The sequence below is a fragment of the Pan troglodytes genome, chromosome 10 (genome assembly GCF_028858775.2).
Source record: "Pan troglodytes isolate AG18354 chromosome 10, NHGRI_mPanTro3-v2.0_pri, whole genome shotgun sequence".
Taxonomy (NCBI): Eukaryota; Metazoa; Chordata; class Mammalia; order Primates; family Hominidae; genus Pan; species Pan troglodytes.
This window is the reverse complement of record NC_072408.2, coordinates 37825914-37843517: the sequence shown is the minus strand read 5'-3', so window position 1 is coordinate 37843517 and position 17604 is coordinate 37825914.

Genomic DNA, 17604 nt, shown 5'->3' with positions numbered 1-17604 from the left:
ATTTAGTATCCAGAGGCCTGGAGTATTAAATATTGCCCAACGTGTGGGATAGGCCTGCACAATGGAAAATTGTTTCACCCAAAATGGTTATAGTACCCTCCTCGAGAAACACGGTTGCAAACAGATCTAGGGCAAAATCTTTTTATAAACTTTCTGTATCTTTATCAAGCCTGGTATCCTGCTTATAGAGAGTGTTGGTTAGCTGAAATGATGACGTTCTTTTCATTTCGTTCATAAAATGCTTCTTAAAAATTTTAAGCAGCATTTTCAGAGAGAGATTCTTTAATTGGAGATGTGGAATATGATGTGTTTTCTAAGATTTATTTAGATAAAAGAAAATCATGTTTTCTAAAACAAATGGAAACCCCTCTCTGCATATGTGAAATCTTGACATTATAGGAGTACAAAAACTCCTTCCTTGACTCATGAATCATTCCCCCATAATATTCCCATAAATTTCTTAAATAACCTGGTAGAGTTCCCTGCTGTTACTAGAGTTACATCTACTTGTTTTCTAGGCCATGAACCAGAACTACGACCCCTTTAAGATCCATTAACTTTAAGCAGATTAATGAGATGATAAAAGATAGTTAAGAGAAACTATATATTCATCTGTAGTGGACATTTGTTCTTTTTATTTGGTCGTCTAGTATCTAATCTCTTATTTCTGGAGAATCCCTCATTAGATGTAGTCTTGGTGGGAGACAGGATCTCCATTACACCATTCTTGGATGCCAGGACATGAGCACATGAATTAGGCATGGGCAATCAGATACTGTGGCCCAGGACTCTGGCTCTCAAGTAAGTGACTAAAAGGATAAATAGATAGCTAGAATTTATTCACGGCAGTAGGAAGCAATGTATTATGTTAATGACGGTAGTGCTCTTAGGTACCCCAGCTGACTGTTCTTCCTTAAAGATATTGTTTCTTCTTCTTTGTCATCCAGAGCTTCCTTGGTTACTGTGGCAGAGACTGCCAATTCTCCCACATCCATTCCCCTTTTTTTCCTTTTTGAAGTAGACTTCGTACACCCCAAATATTAGCTGGGTATTTAGCTACCTAGCTAGTGGCTAGATTTTTCTGGCTCCCTTGCAGCTAGAGGTGACCATGTGACTATTTTTGGCCAGTTGGCTGTAAGTGGAAGTAATGTGAATAACTTTTAGGTCCCATCTTTAAAAGGAAGTGGTTTACTCTTTACTTCCTCTTCTTCTTTCCGTGGGCTGGAGCCTGGATGTGATGCTGGTGACGCAGCCAGGCAAATGAAAACAACATCTTAGACAATGAAAAGACAGGTGGAAGGGACCCAGGGAAGAACAGCCCACACCCCTTGCACCCTTTCTCCTAACATGATCCAGAAGTGAATCTTCTATCTTGTTTAAGTCACTGTTATTTGGCCTCTGTTGAAGAAGCAGAATTCATATCCTAATTAGTACAGTATCTATTTATTTTCTAAGCCTCGTACTCTAACCTCCTTTTGTTCCATGAGCCCTCAATAACTTTCCAACAATTTCCCTTTTTATTTAGGATTGTCAAAAACTACTTTTGTTGTTTGCAACTGTTAATGTATTTGAAGTGAAGACACCTAAAAATGTGGAATTGTCTGAACCCAGGAAGTTGAGTGAACTGCAGGTCTCACTATTCAAGTCTGGAAAATTATCTATTCTTATATCTAGTAGTAGAATAGCTGATTGGCCTAAGGCTTGCTGTAGTTTGGTGCTTAGATCTTTTGCCCATAAAGGCAGTAGTATGCTTAGCCTGAAATCGAAAAGAAAGGGAAAAAAATCCCACAGCTTTGTGAAGAGAGGCCTTTTATGTGGTAGTCTATAATCCAAAGTGGCTTAAGGTCTAGCAGTCTGAAAAGCTTCCTTTCCAAGCTAAAGTTAGTGCAAGCAAAAGCAAAGAAAGTAAAACACTCAGCTGAAGATAAGGTCAGAGCTGAGAGAAGCCTGATTCCTCCAACTCCTCTCAGGAACCTCTGCTGTGTTCTCCCTGCTGAGAGCTGAAACGGTGATTTCTTTCATGAAGCTGCAGTAGGATGCAACCTTCGGGGATGTCTTTTAGTGGTGCCTTCCCTGCACAGTCTATTTGAAATTGGCCCAAGGTAAAGACCATTAAATAAAGGACTATAGAAGATTGTTAGAAGAGAAAAATTCCCAGTCTTAGACTCAAAGTCTATGACTTGACAAGATCTCTGCCTCGGTTACTAGTCACATTGGTTGGTTCTGGGTTAGGCACAGGATTCACATCGAGAATTAAAAAGAAGTTTCTGGAATCTTCTGAAAGGGGAATTTACCTGATGTTCTGTGGGTGGTACCTAGAAAGCTGCTGTTTGTCCCTGGGCTTAACTAAGCTAGCATGTAGCCCTAGAAGCTACCTGTGACAATGAGGGAAGCAGGCTTAGGATAAAGTGGACTCTGTGAGAAACAGAGAAGAGAGATGGCAAGAAATTGGATGTTTCGTAATATAGTTGAGCTGCTATATATCAAGCCCAACCTAAGCCCCTGTTTATCTCTGAACTTTCTAGTTAGGTGAGCTAATAAATCCTTGCTATTTAATCCAGGTCCAATTAAATTTTCTGTTAGTTGCAACATAAAGTATCATAAGTGATATATCTTTTTGTCAATCACCTAATTTAGAAGGTGGGCCTTTTAACATTTGAGATTCTGCAAGGTCTATACCAATATTACCCAAACTGATTATGACAAGTCTTATCAATGAGAGATTTTAAGTGCTGAATATCTGACACTAAGTCCAACCTTATCCCCAAAATTCAATATCCTCTTAGTTAAGATCTGAGTGGTTCTTGTAGATATCTCTAAAACCCCAGGTACGTTCTCTTTCACCTTTATAGTTATCCCAGTCAACCCTGTTAATAACAGTCTAATTTCAGGTGCTTCCTGGGGCAATGTCCTCCCCAAAGGTTTGCCTTCAAACATTCCATCTTCCGTGAGAACTTCTGCTACCACTTGTTCCAGGAGCCCTTAGTGAAGTCACCATAAAAATCACCATATTTAATATTTCCCACCTCTTGGGAAAGATTTGGAGCTAACAAACTGTTGTCATATAAGTATCACCAAAATTGGTTTGTTCCTTTTTCAGGAGATATACATCATTGCATCAAATGGCATATATAATACTTGCAAAATTACTGTGAAAAATCTTGTTCCAAAAATGGTGCCAGATTTCTCTTTAACATGGTTAGCAAAGATCAGCGAGGAACATGATTCATTCAATAATTCTTGAATGGGGTGACTGAGTTATGAATGGAGTTCATCACAGCCAGTCATTTCTGTCTAAACAGATTACAAGGGGCATTGGATCAATTTCTTTTTCAAGCAGGCACTTGTCTAACGGCTAAATCCTCTACATCTACTTACCAGGGTGACAGGTTGAAATCTGCTTGTTCATATGAGACAAAGAATCACCTCACAGAGGGCTTAGACAAGGGTGGTAATACCTGAAAGCTGTGTAAGATTATTTTGAGGAAAGAAGTAAGGATAGAATAACTCTTGACTCACCTCCAGGTCTTTTGGTCAGTCCTGAAATTTCTACCTCATTGCTTATTTATTTATTTATTTTTTGAGACAGAGTCTTGCTCTGTTGCCCAGGCTGGAGTGCAGTGGCACTATCTCGGCTTATGGCAACCTCTGCCTCCCAGTTTCAGGTGATTCTCAGGCTTTAGCCAACCGAGTAGCTGGGATTACAGGTGTGTGCCACTACATCTGGCTAAATTTTTTATTTTTCATAGAGAAGGGGTTTTGGCATGTTGGCCAGGCTGGTCTTGAACTCGTGGCCTCAAGCGATCTGCCTGCCTCGGCCTCCCAAAGTGCTGGGATTACAGGTGTGAACCACCACATCTGACCCTCATTGCTTATTTTTAAAGAACCTAAAATTAGGTCTAACCTTAGAAGAGAATCACCAAGTTGTAGCAGGCATCTATTGCATCAGTGAAAATCCTCTGGCAGTGGAGGTGATGTGCCTTCCTAATCTCTAAGAAATAAAGGATACACCACAGGTGTTGTTTACTCTGTTTCAGATCTCAACAAAGTTAGTATTTATCCAGTGATTTTAAAATGACTTGATGAGAATACACTTTGGAGTAAGTCATCCTGTATGCAGAAAGGAAATGCATTTTGCTTCGACACCTCTTCTTCTGCTCAGAAATTATGATCTGTGCCCTAGGCTATCAGACATCAGTACACAAAATTATTCACAAAGGGTTTATGGTTCAAGTGGTAAATCTAGGCATTTGCAAAATGTTGACCCAAGTAAGTCAGCACAGAAAGCTTGATCTTTCAGTTTGATGAAAATGTAATATTATGGATGTCAAGTTGAAGTTCAAAAGTGACATATCGTGTCACACAGATAAATAGTTTTGCCAAAAGCAATGCCATAATTCATAAGCTCTTGTCTGGCCAATGGTAACTATCAGGCTGATTAAGCGAAGTGCTTGCTAATAAATGCAGTTTTTATCCTCTATTATACATTAGTCTTTTCTGAATAATAAAGATTGCCCTATTTAAGAACTGAAATTAGTACTGCAAGCCAATATCCCACACAAAAATACTTATATATGTGCTTCTTTTTCCCTCACAAGATTAATTTTAGAACAATGCTAAGTAACAAAATGTAAGTATCTGATATTATTTCCCTCCTTGGCTCCCCACAGACCAACTGGATAATCATGCTGGAGGTAAAAAAAAAAAAAAAAGAGTAAATACAATCATCATAATAAATTATAAAAAATAAAATAGCTGCTGTTCTTGAAATGCTTTTAGTGCTGAGGAGGAAACAGACTTGAAAAATAAATAATTCTTACATTCTGGCCCAGACCAGCTTTCCTGTAGATCTTCTGTTACCACCCCGCCTCCCCGATAGCTCACGGACATTTCTCCCGGCTCTCCGGCCCAGCCAGCCACACAGAGCTCCCTGCTGCACTCTGGATGCCCCACGCTTTGCAAATTTTGATGGTTGTATGCATGGAATGGCCTTTTCTCCCACTCTTCTGGTGGGACTTTTGTTCCTCTCTCAACACTAAACTTAGTTTCTGCCTTTTGAAAACATCTCTAATTTGCAGGGGAGAACCATTTTTCTCTTTTAATTTGATTACACTGTTACCACCATCATCCCTTTGTTTTTGCATTTTTGTAATGAAAAGAAAATTTCTTTAAAAATTTTTAGTTTTTAATTGCAAGTTGATAAATTATGGTTGTATATATTTATGGCGCACAAAGTGATGATATGATTCATGAATACAGTGTGGAATAATTAAAGTAATTAACATATCCATCACTCCAAATACTTAACATGTTTTGTGATGAGAACATTTGAAATTTATTTTCTTGGGATTTGGAGACATACAATATATTATTATTTGCAATATTCACTACCCTGTGCAATATATCTCAAAATTAAAAAAACCCATACTCCCTCTGGGTAATTGAGGCTTTGGACTATTTGACCACCATCTGCCTCCTCTGCCTCCCATCCCCACCCCGCCCAGTCTCTTGTAACCACCATTCTACTCTCTGCTTCTTTGAGTTTGATTGTTTTAGATTCCACATGTAAGTGAGATGTTATAGTATTTGTCTTTCTGTGCCTGGCTTATTTCACTTAACATAATGTTCTCCAATTCCATCCATGTTGTCATAAATGATAACATTTTTTTCTTTTTAAAGGCTGACTAGTATTCCATTGTGTATATATACCACGTTTTCTTTACCCATTCATCAGTTCATGGACACTTAGGTTTATTCCATAACTTGGCTATAGTGAATAGCATTGCAATACATACAGAAGGGCAGATAGCTCTTTGACACACTGATTTCAAAACTTTTGGGTAAATATCCAAAAGCGAGATTGCTGGATCATATGGTAATCCTATTTTTAGGTTTTTGAGGAACCTCCACACCGTTTTTTACAATGGCTATCCTAATTAACATTCCTGCCATCAGTGTATGATGGCTTCCTTTTCTCCACATCCTCGCCAACTTTTGTTACCTTTTGTTTTTTTCGTGATAGCCATTATGACAGATGTGAGGTGATAGCTCATCGTGGTTTTAATTTGCATTTCCCTAACTATTAGTGATGTTGAGCATTTTTCATATGTCTGTTGACCTTTTGTATGTATTCTTTTGAGAAATGTAAATATCTAATCAGATCTCTAGCCCATTCCTAAATTAAATTATTTGTTTTCTTTCTATAGAGTTGAGTTCCTACTCCTTTGGATATTAACCTCTTATTAGATGTGTGGCTTGCAGATATTTTCTTCCAATCTGTAGGTTGTCTCTTTATCCCATGAATTATTTCCTTTATTGTGCAGAAGCTTTTAATTTTGATTGTCTATTTTTGCTTTTGTTGCCTGTGCTTTTGGGGTTAAATCTAAAATCCAGACCAATGCCTTGTAGTTTCCCCCCTTGTTTTCTTCCAGCAGTTTTACAGATTCCAGTCTTGTATTTAAGTTTTTAATCCATTTTGAGTTGTTTTTGTATGTGATGTGAAATGTGTCCAATTTTGTTTTTCTGTATATGAATATCTAGTTTTCCCAACATCATTTATTGAAGAGACTGTCTTTTCCCCAATATGTATACTTGTCACCTATGTTGAAAATCAAATGACCATACATATGTGGGTTCACTACTGGGCTCTTTATTCTGTTCCATTGGTTGATGAGTCTATTTTTATATTAGTAACATGCTGTTTTAATGATTATCACTTGTGGTATAGTTTGAAATCAGGTAGTGTGGTGCCTGTAGTCTTGTTCTTTTTTGCTCACAATTTCCTTGGCTAGTCAGGTTTTTTTGTGGTTCCATATGAATTTGAGGATTAGTTTTTCTATTTCTATAAAAATGACGTTGGAGTTTTGATAGGGATTGTATTGAATCTGTAGATTGTGTTGGGTAGTATGGACATGTTAGCAATATTAATTCTTCTGATCCATGAACCTGGGATATCTTTTCATTTATTTGTGTTTTCTTCAATTTCTTTCATCATCATTTTATAGTTTTCAGTGTACAAGTCTTTCGTTCTTTGGTTAAATTTATTTCTAAGGTTTTTTTGTAGCTATTATAAATAAGATTGTTCTCTTGGTTTCTTTTTAAGATAGTTCATTTTTAGTGTATAGAAATGTTATTTTGTGTGTTCACTTTGTATCCTGTGACTTAATTTTATTTATTAGCTCTAATAATGAAATCTCTAGGATTTTCTATATGTGAGATAATGTCAGCAAACAATAATAATTTCACTTCTTTATTTCTTTTTTTGGATGCCTTTTATTTCCTTCTCTTGCCTGATTGCTCTGGCAAGAACTTCTAGTACTATATTGAATAGAAAAGGTGAGGGTGGGCATTTTTGTCTTGTTCTGGATCTTGGAGGAAAAAGTTTCAAATTTTAACTGTTGAGTATAATGTTAGCTGTGGGCTTCTTATATATAGCCTTTATTGTGTTGAGATGCGTTCTCTCTGTATCTGATCTATTGAGTGTTTTGTCAAATGCTTTTTTCTGCAGCTGATGAGATGATCATATGGTTTTTGTACTTTATTCTGTTAATGTGATCTATCATGTTTATTGATTTGTGTATGTTGAATCATCCTCATATCCCAGGGATAAACCACATTTGATCATGGTGTATGATCTTTTTAATGTTTTGTAGAATTCAGGTTGCTTGTATTTTGTTGAGGACTTTTTCATCTATATTCATTGTGAATAATGGCCTGTAGTTTTATTTTCTTGTGATGTTCTTGTTTGGCCTTGGTTACAGGGCTTTGTAAAAATAGTTTGAAAGTATTTCCTTCTCTTCAATTTTTTGGAGGAGTTTGTGAAAGATTGATATTTGTTCTTTAAATGTTTGGTAGAATTAAGCTGTAAGACCATTAGGTCCTGGTCTTTATGGGAGACTTTTTATTACTGTTTCAATAACCTTACTTGTTATTAGCCTGTTCATATTTTCTGTTTCTTCATCATTCAGTCTTGGTAGGTTATATGTGTCTTATTTATTTATTTCCAGGCTATCCATTTTTTTGGTATATAATTGTCCATAATAGTCTCTTATGACCCTTTGAATTCTGTGGTATCAGTTGTAATATTTCCTTTTTCATTTCTGGTTTTATTTACTTGAGTCTTCTTTTTTTCTTAGTCTAGCTAATTTTTTTTCTATTTTGTTTATTTTTTCAAGAAGCTAACTCTTCATTGGCTTTTTCCCCCCGATATGTAATTTTATTTATATAAAATGTCCAGTACAGGGAAATGCAGACAAAGTAGGTTATTTGTTCTTAGGTCTGGGGGAGTTGATTGGAGGGAATAGAAGTGTGATACTTAAATAATACAGGCTTCTTTTGAGGTAATAAATATATTCTAAAATTGACTGTGGTGTTACTTGCACATACAAGTGAGTACGTAAAAAACACTGTATTGTATACTTTATATTTTTAACTTTTATTTTAGGTTCAGGGGTCCATGTGAGGGTTTGTTACATAGGTAAACTCCTGTTATGGGGGTATGTTGTACAGATTATTTTATCACCCAGGTGTTAAGCCTAGTATCCAACAGTTACCTTTTCTGCTCCTCTCCCTCCTCCCACCCTCCACCCTCAAATAGAACCCAGTGTTCATTGTTTCCTTCTTTGTGTTCATAAGTTCTCATCATTTAGCTCCCACTTATAAGTGAGAACATGTGGCATTTGATTTTCTGTTCCTGTGTTAGTTTGCTAAGGATAATGGCCTCCAGCTCTATCCACGTTTCTGTAAATAACATGATCTCATTTTTATGGCTGCATACTATTCCGTGGTGTAAATGTACCACGTTTTCTTTATCCAATCTGTCATTGGTGGCATTTAGGTTGATTCCATGTCTTTGTTATTGTGAACAGTGCTGCAATGAACATTGGTGTGCATGTGTCTTTATGGTAGAATGATTTATATTCATCTGGGATGAATGGGATTGTATGGGTCAAATGATAATTCTGCTTTTAGCTCTTTGAGGAATTGCCATATTGCTTTCCTAGGTGGTTGAACTAATTTACACTCTCACCAACAGTATATAAGGTTCCCTTTTCTCCACAACCTTGTGATGTTGAGCTTTTTTTCACATGCTTATTGGCTGCATGTATATCTTCTTTAGAGAAGTGTCTGTTCATGTCCTTTGCCCACTTTTTAATGGGGTTGTTTGTTTCTTTTCTTGTAAATTTGTTTAAGCTCCTTATACATGCTGGATATTAGACCTTTGTCAGATGCATAGTTTGCAAAAAGTTTCTCCTATTCTGTAGGTTGTTTGTTTACTCTGTTGATAGTTTATTTTGCTGTGCAGAAGCTCTTAAGTTTAATTAGATCCTACTTGTCAATTTTTGTTTTTGTTGCAATTACTTTTGGTGTTTTTGCCATGAAGGCTTTGTCCATTCCTGTGTCCAGGATAGTATTGCCTGGTTGTCTTTCAAAGTTTTTATACTTTTGGGTTTTACATTCAAGTCTTTAAGGTATCTTGAGTTGGTTTTTACATATAGTATAAGAAGCGGGTCCAGCTTCAATCTTCTGCATATGGCTAGCCAGTTATCCCAGCACCATTTATTGAATATAGATTCTTTTCTCTATTGCTTGTTTTTGTCTCCTTTATTGAAGTTCAGGTGGTCATAGATGTGTGGCCTTTTTTTCTGGGCTCTCATTTCTGTTCCATTGGTCTATGTGCTTGTTTTTGTACCAGTACCACGCTGTTTTGGTTATTCTAGTCCTGTAGTATAGTTTGAAGTTGAGTAACATGATTCCTCCAGCTTTGTTCCTTTTGCTTAGGACTGCCATAGCTATTCGGGCTCTTTTTGTTGGTTACATATAAATTTTAAAATAGCTTTTTCTCATTCTTTGAATAATGTGGTTGGTAGTTTGATAGGAATAGCATTGAATATGTAAATTGTTTTGGGTAGTATGGCCATTTTAATGATATTGATTCTTCCTATTCATGAACATGGGATGTTTTTCCATTTGTTGGTGTCTTTTCTGATTTCTTTGAGCAATGTTTTGTAGTTCTCATTGTAGAGACCTTTCACCTCTGTGGTTAGCTGTATTCCTAGGTATTTTGTTATTTCTGTGGCAATTGTGAATGGAATTGCCTTTCTGATTTGGTTCTTGGTTTGGCTGTTGTTGGTGCACAGGAGTGCTAGTGGTTTCTATAAATTGATTTTGTACCCTGAAACTTTGTGAAGCTGTTTATAAGCTGGAGGAGCTTTTTGGCCAAGACTATGGAAGGGCCTCAAACTTAGGTGAAGTTACCGATTGGGATGCACAGGACCAGTTGCCTTCTCTGTGGAAATATATTATTGAGGTTTGCCTCCTTGCCTATTTGAAGTCTTAGGGTGGGCTTTGAGGCTAGCTGAAGACTTTAAACTCCTGTGTTTGGTGGACCTATCTCTGCCCTTTGCCAAAATTCTCTGTGATAGTTGTCTCCCTCCCTGGGTGGAGTCTGGGGGTGGACTTTGAGGTTGCATGGGGTGCTATGAAACTCCTGAGTATGGCACAACTAGCTCTTGTTCTTTTCTATAATTTGTTGCAGCAGTCATTTTCTTCCCTGGGCAAGATCCTGAGGTAAGATCTAAGGCTGGTCTTGGAGGCTAGTTGTCTAGGGATTCAAGCAAGGTAGCACTTCCCTCTGCTTCTGGGAGCAACCAGATCAGCTTTGTGGGTGGGCTGTGTTCTTAGCTAGAACTTCTGATTGGGCAGTGTTGCTGTCAGGTACATAGAGCTATCACCAAGATCTGCATGGTACTGTGAGCTCTGCCTCCTTGGTTTGTTTCTACCTGAACCCAGGTGGTCTAGCCATGCTATTTTTTCTTGTGTTTTCTTTGAGGTACAATGGGAGTGGGTTTCCTAGGAAGTATCTTGGAATGCTAGGGAAGCTGGGTGTCCACCTCTGGTTCTCTTTTTTCTTTGTAGAAACCATGGGCCCTAGGGAATTCTTGTGTGTGTGTGTGTGTGTGTGTGTGTGTGTGTGTGTGTGTGTGTGTGTGTGGCACTGTGCTGACTTGGGGGTTGAGATGAGAGAGGTGACATAGTCAAAGTGAGACCATTTCTCCTACACTTTCTCTGTAGTTTTTATTCCATTTTGTGGATCATGCAGGTGATTCAGGGTTATTTCTATTTTTTTTTTAAATTGTTTTCACCAAGGTGTTCTTGTCTTTGGATAGTTACTAGTCGAACTTTCTTTGGGGGTAGTGAAGCCTGGCACTTCCTATTCAACCATCTTGCAGATGTCACTCCCCCACTATCATTACTTTAAATTTAGGAGATTCACTCCTACTTCCCTCTTTGAGGTTAGGATTCAGGTATTTTACTTTCTGTATTTGTATAACCCAGCACAGTAACTGGCACATATTAAGTAGTGAATGAACAAATGAGAGTTAATTTAAAGAGACAATTTAGAAAGGTGAGCAGAAGGTCATAGAAAAGCAAGATTTTGATAAGCTACTCCCCTCTAGACTCAATTTAAAATCTGACTTGTTCAAAAACCTTTCCCAGAATAACAGCCTGCCTGCTCTCTAATTCTACAGAAATCATTCTGTTATTTGTCATTCTCCCAGCTGTTAGAGACACTCTTTGTATCAAATGGTTTTGCCCTTGTAGATATACTACTTTGCACTTTTAACATCATGTTATTAATAATTTTGCCTTCAGAGGCAAGTTCCTAGTACTTCTTAATAAAAATTTTGCTTCCTCAAAGTGAAGCTTTCATTGTATTTTATTTTTCTTAATTCTCCTCCTTCATGTTATATACAGCACAGTGTGCTGCTTTTAGGAGAAACTGCATACACACTTGTTGAAGAGATGAAATTAAAGAGATAATCAGGTATATTGAAATTTATTTCTTTTGTTCTTCTCTCATAGGATTATTTACAAGAAATAAAAATGGTAGTAGGCACACTTTTAATTTTAAAAAGTTGATTTATATTCAAAAAGTTAGTATGGTTATTATCTTGAATTTATAAGGAAAGGTGCTCTTTGAATTTCTGTGAAAAGTAAAGGTCAAACCATAAATAATTAGGTGTATTAATGCTGGCTATTCCTGTCAGACATGAAACAGAGAGGGAATGTATGTCTTTTCTATGAAAGACCTTTTGGTCACAAATCACTCTTTTTAGACATTCTTGACAAATTGATAGCAAGGACTTTTTTTTAAAATAGACTTGCTGAACGTTTTTTTTTAAAAAGAATTATATTTGTTGCATTTCTTGAAATAATACCAGTGAATTTCTTAATTCCTAATTGATTTGATCTTTGAAGGTGTGAAGTAGCTCGTGAAAAAAGGAGGGAGCCATTGTAATATCATCACAGAGAAATGATTTATTTACTTGAATGTAGGCAATTCAATATTATCATATTTCCTTGGCACACTGAAAATACACATCTTATGCATTAATAGCAGATTTGGTGCAATTCTGAGACTTTCTTACAAATAACAGTAAAGACGCTTCTGAAGTACCAAACTCACATTGTGGGAGAGGCTGCCCATTGACAACACAGACTTTGTACTTGACATTTAGTGTCTGCTAGGTAGGTACTGACAGCAGGAAAGATTTCATCTCATTATCCTAATATATATATGTCTTTTTTTTTTTTCAGAGACATGATCTCACTGTCAGATAGGCTGGAGTGCAGTGGTATGATCATAGCTCACTGCAGCCTCCAACTCCTGCGCTCAAGCAATCCTCTTGCTTTAGCCTCTTGAGTAGCTAGGATTACAGGTATGAGCACTATGCTTAGCTGTCCTAATATACCTCTTATGTAGTTCTTTTCCTTTGACCTTTTTCAACCTTTGGAAGCTCATAAAAATGCTCTTCTCTTATTGTCCAAATAGATTACACAGAAGCATTCCCACTTTAAGAGAATATTTTCATTATGCTATATTGTCTGTACTAATTAACTCAACAACTTGTGCTACAAATGTTCCACTGGATCAGTAAGCTCCGGGCTTGGTGAGGGCTATGACATGTCTATAACTCTGGAACCAATCTAGCTTCTCACTAGTTTCATTCATCGCTGACAGAAATATTACTTATTATAAATATGGACATGCTTAAGAGGATCCTTTAGTTTCAGGTGTTTTATCTTATTCACAACCTGCTTTTTGCTTTCAGTTAAACACATGTTATTATATATTGGTTGAAGTTCAACATGTTGACCTTGCCTCATTCTTATTTCCAGAAGTATTGTGTGGGAGATTTCATGGTTTTTTCTTTGCAAAATTTTTCTTGAAACAATTTTCTCCTATTTGAAAAGCCCGATGTGTAGATTTTGCCCTACAAAGCACTTAATAATTTAAGGTATATGTAGGTAGTTCAAGAAGTGGAATTGAAACAGCTAGATTTGTGATGTTTTGTTTTGGGGATTTAAAAAAGTGGTTTTAATTCTATCTGTATCCAGAACCATTTTTTCCCTGACATGTCCTTTCCTTTGTGTGTTTTGGTAAGTTATTTCCTACAAAATACAGAACCACTGTGTTTCATTTCAGCATTCTATTTTATATTATTTACCTCATCACAATGATTGGAGCATGACATCAAGGCTCTCTGGGTTGATCCAAGGAGCAAGCCCTTTTGATCAGGTGGGAAACAGTGTGCTGCTGAGATAATTGCCTCTCCTCCTATGTAGGTCTCTCCCAGTCTAACCTCTAAATGAAGCTGCCTCATGTCTTCAAGGACCTACTGAAGACCCAGTCAGCAATAAAATAGCCAAGAGGCAGATTACACCTAGTTGGGGAATGCAGCGATCTTACAGATCACCAAAATCAGGGGGAAACTATCTTCCCACTATCCCTCCCCATTCAAAAGAGAAGCAAAATAAAGTAAATGCCAAGGAAATGCATAACAGGCCAAAAAAATAGAAAAGCCAAATAAAGCTGACAGAGAAAGAAAAGGTACTTGTTTATTTACCTTAGTCCTCATCATTAAAAGTGTTCATTCGCATTGGGCACCTTAGAGAGTAGGTTCAGAGAGCATGGTTTTTGTCATTTGAGGTTTTAAACATGTAAACAGACAAATAAGAGATTTGCCAACAATTAAACAATAAACATTGAACAAATAAAAGAATAAATATTCATATTTGACGGAATGGTTAACATGCTTATGTAATGCCTCTCATGTGCCTGTCACTATTCTCACCATTATAAATTGTAATTAATTTAATCCTCATAACAACTCTAGAGGTAAGTATAATTATTCTTCTTTCCCTGCATGGGGAAACTGAGACACAAAGCAGTTAAGCCACTTGCTCAGATCACTCACCTTGTAAGGGGCAGAGCCAAGATTGAACCTAGATACTCTGGGACTCAAGAGGCCAACGCTTAATGACTGTGCTGTGCTCCCTCCAGATGTTTCAGAGGCATTCAAATGAGGAGTTCCAAAGCTGACGTGGGCAATGTCAATGACATTGTCTGTGACTTCTTAATGACACCACCCTGATTGTGCTTTATTCCTATCATGGAAAACTTATTTATTCCTATCGGGATATAGCTCATATTGAAATTCGATTTATTATATAAGCTATTTGAGATATTGACAACCTTGCTAAGACAAGAGAGGGGACTGGAGAAGTGAGCGAAACTAGATCATGGTGGACCTTGTGTGCCAAGGCAAGAAATGTTGGCTTTATCCTGAAAATAATTAGAAGTCATTAGAATTGTCTCTCTCTCTCTCTCTCTCTCTCTCTCTGTGTGTGTGTGTGTGTGTGTGTGTGTGTGTATTTATAAATTATAAATACATGTGGAGAGGGACTCTAAGTATATATAGCAGCTAAAGACTACGTATTAGGGTTGATAGTAAGAAAAACTAATTTTCAAATAAATATTTGTACATAGAATTATAAATGTATGCCTTACAAACCACTTAATGTTCCACCAAAATGCATGTTTTGACACAGGTCTCTGCCTTTGAACATTACTCTGTCTCCCTGGAAAAATTTTCCTATTTTTTCCCACCCAGTTAACGTATCTCTCAAGATTCAGTTGTAATAGTTTCTTTGGGAAGAATTCTTTGACTTTACCCTCCCTCTGCCACCTATAGAATAACTCAGGAGCAGCCCATCCTCTGTGTCCCTACAAGACCCTGTGAAGCCCTTTCATTCTACCTGCCACATTCTTTGGCAATCCCTGGATTTCTTGCTTGCTTTATTCCCCACTGGACTGTGATTGGAAGACAGAGATGGAATATTTTAGCTGTGTTTATCTGGGGGCTCCAAGTGTCTGGCAAAGTGGCAATCCTCAATGCATGTTAGTTGAATAGATGGACAAATGGAATACGGAGCTCCTATTTATTCTACAAATTGTGATTAGATATGGGAATCAATCCTCTTCAGCATTAGTTCAGGAACTATTGAGGAGGAAGAATTTCTAGAATGGAGTCAATGGAGGGGGAGAGAAAGAAAGAGAGGAGAGAGAGGAGTGGAGGTGGCGGGGCTGAGACCTGACCTGTCTTATAGAATGAATATCATGTAAAAGAAAACTGAAGAGTTTGAAGAACAATCAATAACCTCTGTTGACTGAAAATTCTTGTTCAGTTGTTACAGCCCAGGCATTATGGAGGATACTGACTAAAAGGAATAAGTTCCAGTTCTCCAAAGCTCTCAAACGTAAGACAAACAATTTTAGGTTGAAGCACCTGAATTTTGGCAGTTTCATTTACTTCAACCTGTTCAAGGCAGGGTAAGAGAGTAAACACAAGAAAGTTTGGGAGTTCAAGGGAGAATGAAATCTTATTCAGGTGGAGAAACCAGAAAGGTCTTCATGGGGTAGACAGCCTTTCAAATGAGGGTGAAAAGAGGGCAGGATATCAGCTGCAGAGACAGCATCAAGAGGGCAGCTTAAGCCAGTTCTGCAGAAGTGAGAACCCCTAGGGCATGTTCTGGAAGAAACAATAAACCATTCTGGCTGGATCTTAGTGGCGACAGGGGTTGCTGATGAGGACTTTGAAAGTGAGGCCAATGGTGGGCAATGTGGAGCCCTTGATAATTTCTGAGCAGAGGAAAGATTTGACCGGAATTTCTTTTGTTTTTCATTTATTAATTTATTTTTTTAAATGGAGATGAAGTCTCACTGTGTTGCCCAGGCTGATCTTGTACTTCTGGGCTCAAGCGATGCTTCTGCCTCAGCCTCCCAAAGTGCTGGGATTACAGGTGCGAGCCACTCTGCCTGGCCTGATTGGAACTTGTTATAGGAAGAATCTGATGTCAGTTTGAGAATGGATCAGTACGCTGTACCTCCCTTTGCCTCTGCTTTTCCCTTTCCTCTCAACTGGGCTCATGAATATGACACATGTTTATTAAGCCTCTGCTGCATGGATACTGTGCTAGGATGTAGGATATCAGGAAGAGAGACATATAATCCTTGTGTTCAAGGAGCTTATTCTGATGCTCACCAGTCACTTCCCAAATTGGTGCCTTCCTCTGGTTTGCCTTCAATACAGTTAGGCAGTATTTATGTGGCATTCTGTGGAGTATATGTATTGGTATCTTTATGCATCTAGAAAGAGATTTATTATAAGGTATTGGCTCACATGATTATGGAGATTGAGAAGTCCCACAACCTGCTGTCTGCAAGCTGGAGACTCCGGAGAGTGGATGGTATAGTTTGAAGGCCTGAGAGCTAGAGAGTCGATGGTGTGAACTCCAGTCTGGATTTGCAGGCCTGAGAACCAGGCACACTGAGAGCAGGAGAAGATAGATGTCCCAGCTGAAGCAGTCAGGCAGAGAACAAATTCAGCCTTCCTCCATCTTTTTGTTCAATTCAGGCCCTCAATGAATTGGATGATACCCGACCACACTGGAGAGGACCGTCTGCTTTAACTTAGTCTACCAATTCAAATGCTCATCTCTTCCAGAAATACTCAGAGACATGCTCCCAAATAATGTTTAACCAGAGATCTGTGCATCCCATAACCCAGTCAAATTGACATATAAGATTAACCATCGGAGGCAGCTATTGACATGGTGCCCCTCAGTGTTGTACAATGCACTGGCAGTGTTCCTAAACCTTGAGAGAGGCAGTTATCTCTGGCTCTGAACCCATTACTGCTGATTTGCTCTTGATGTTGACCTAGAAGTAAATGTGGTATCATCTGAACTAAGAGTTAGATGGTCTGTGTTCTCAGCCTGACTCCACCACTAATTAAAACTCTGACCTCATGTCAATGCCTTAATCTCTCTGAGACTCAGTTTTATCATTCTTAAATGGGCATAATGCCACCAGCTCTGTCTACCTGGCAGAGCTATAGTGAGCTCAAATGAGACGTGTAAGTGTTTGTGTTTTGACTGTTAAAAAGTCCTATGTACTTTTATTGTCACTTTTATATTTACCATCAGAGAAGATTGTCCTGGAACTTATCTGCTGTGTTATTGCATAAAGAATATTGCTTAATTTTAAGGCTTAAAAAATATCTAGTAAACCACCCAGGAAATCTTGAATTCACCTCTAGTGTCAGAGATACAGACTCAAAAAAAAAAAAAAATCAAAGATTTAAATCAAAACTAGGCCAAAGCTTAGCCCTGTAACTGGTGATAGAGCTTGCGCGATAAGGCCACTATAGTCAGTTTTCCTGCATTGAATCTGCTGAAAGCAATTTCCTGTTTTTAACC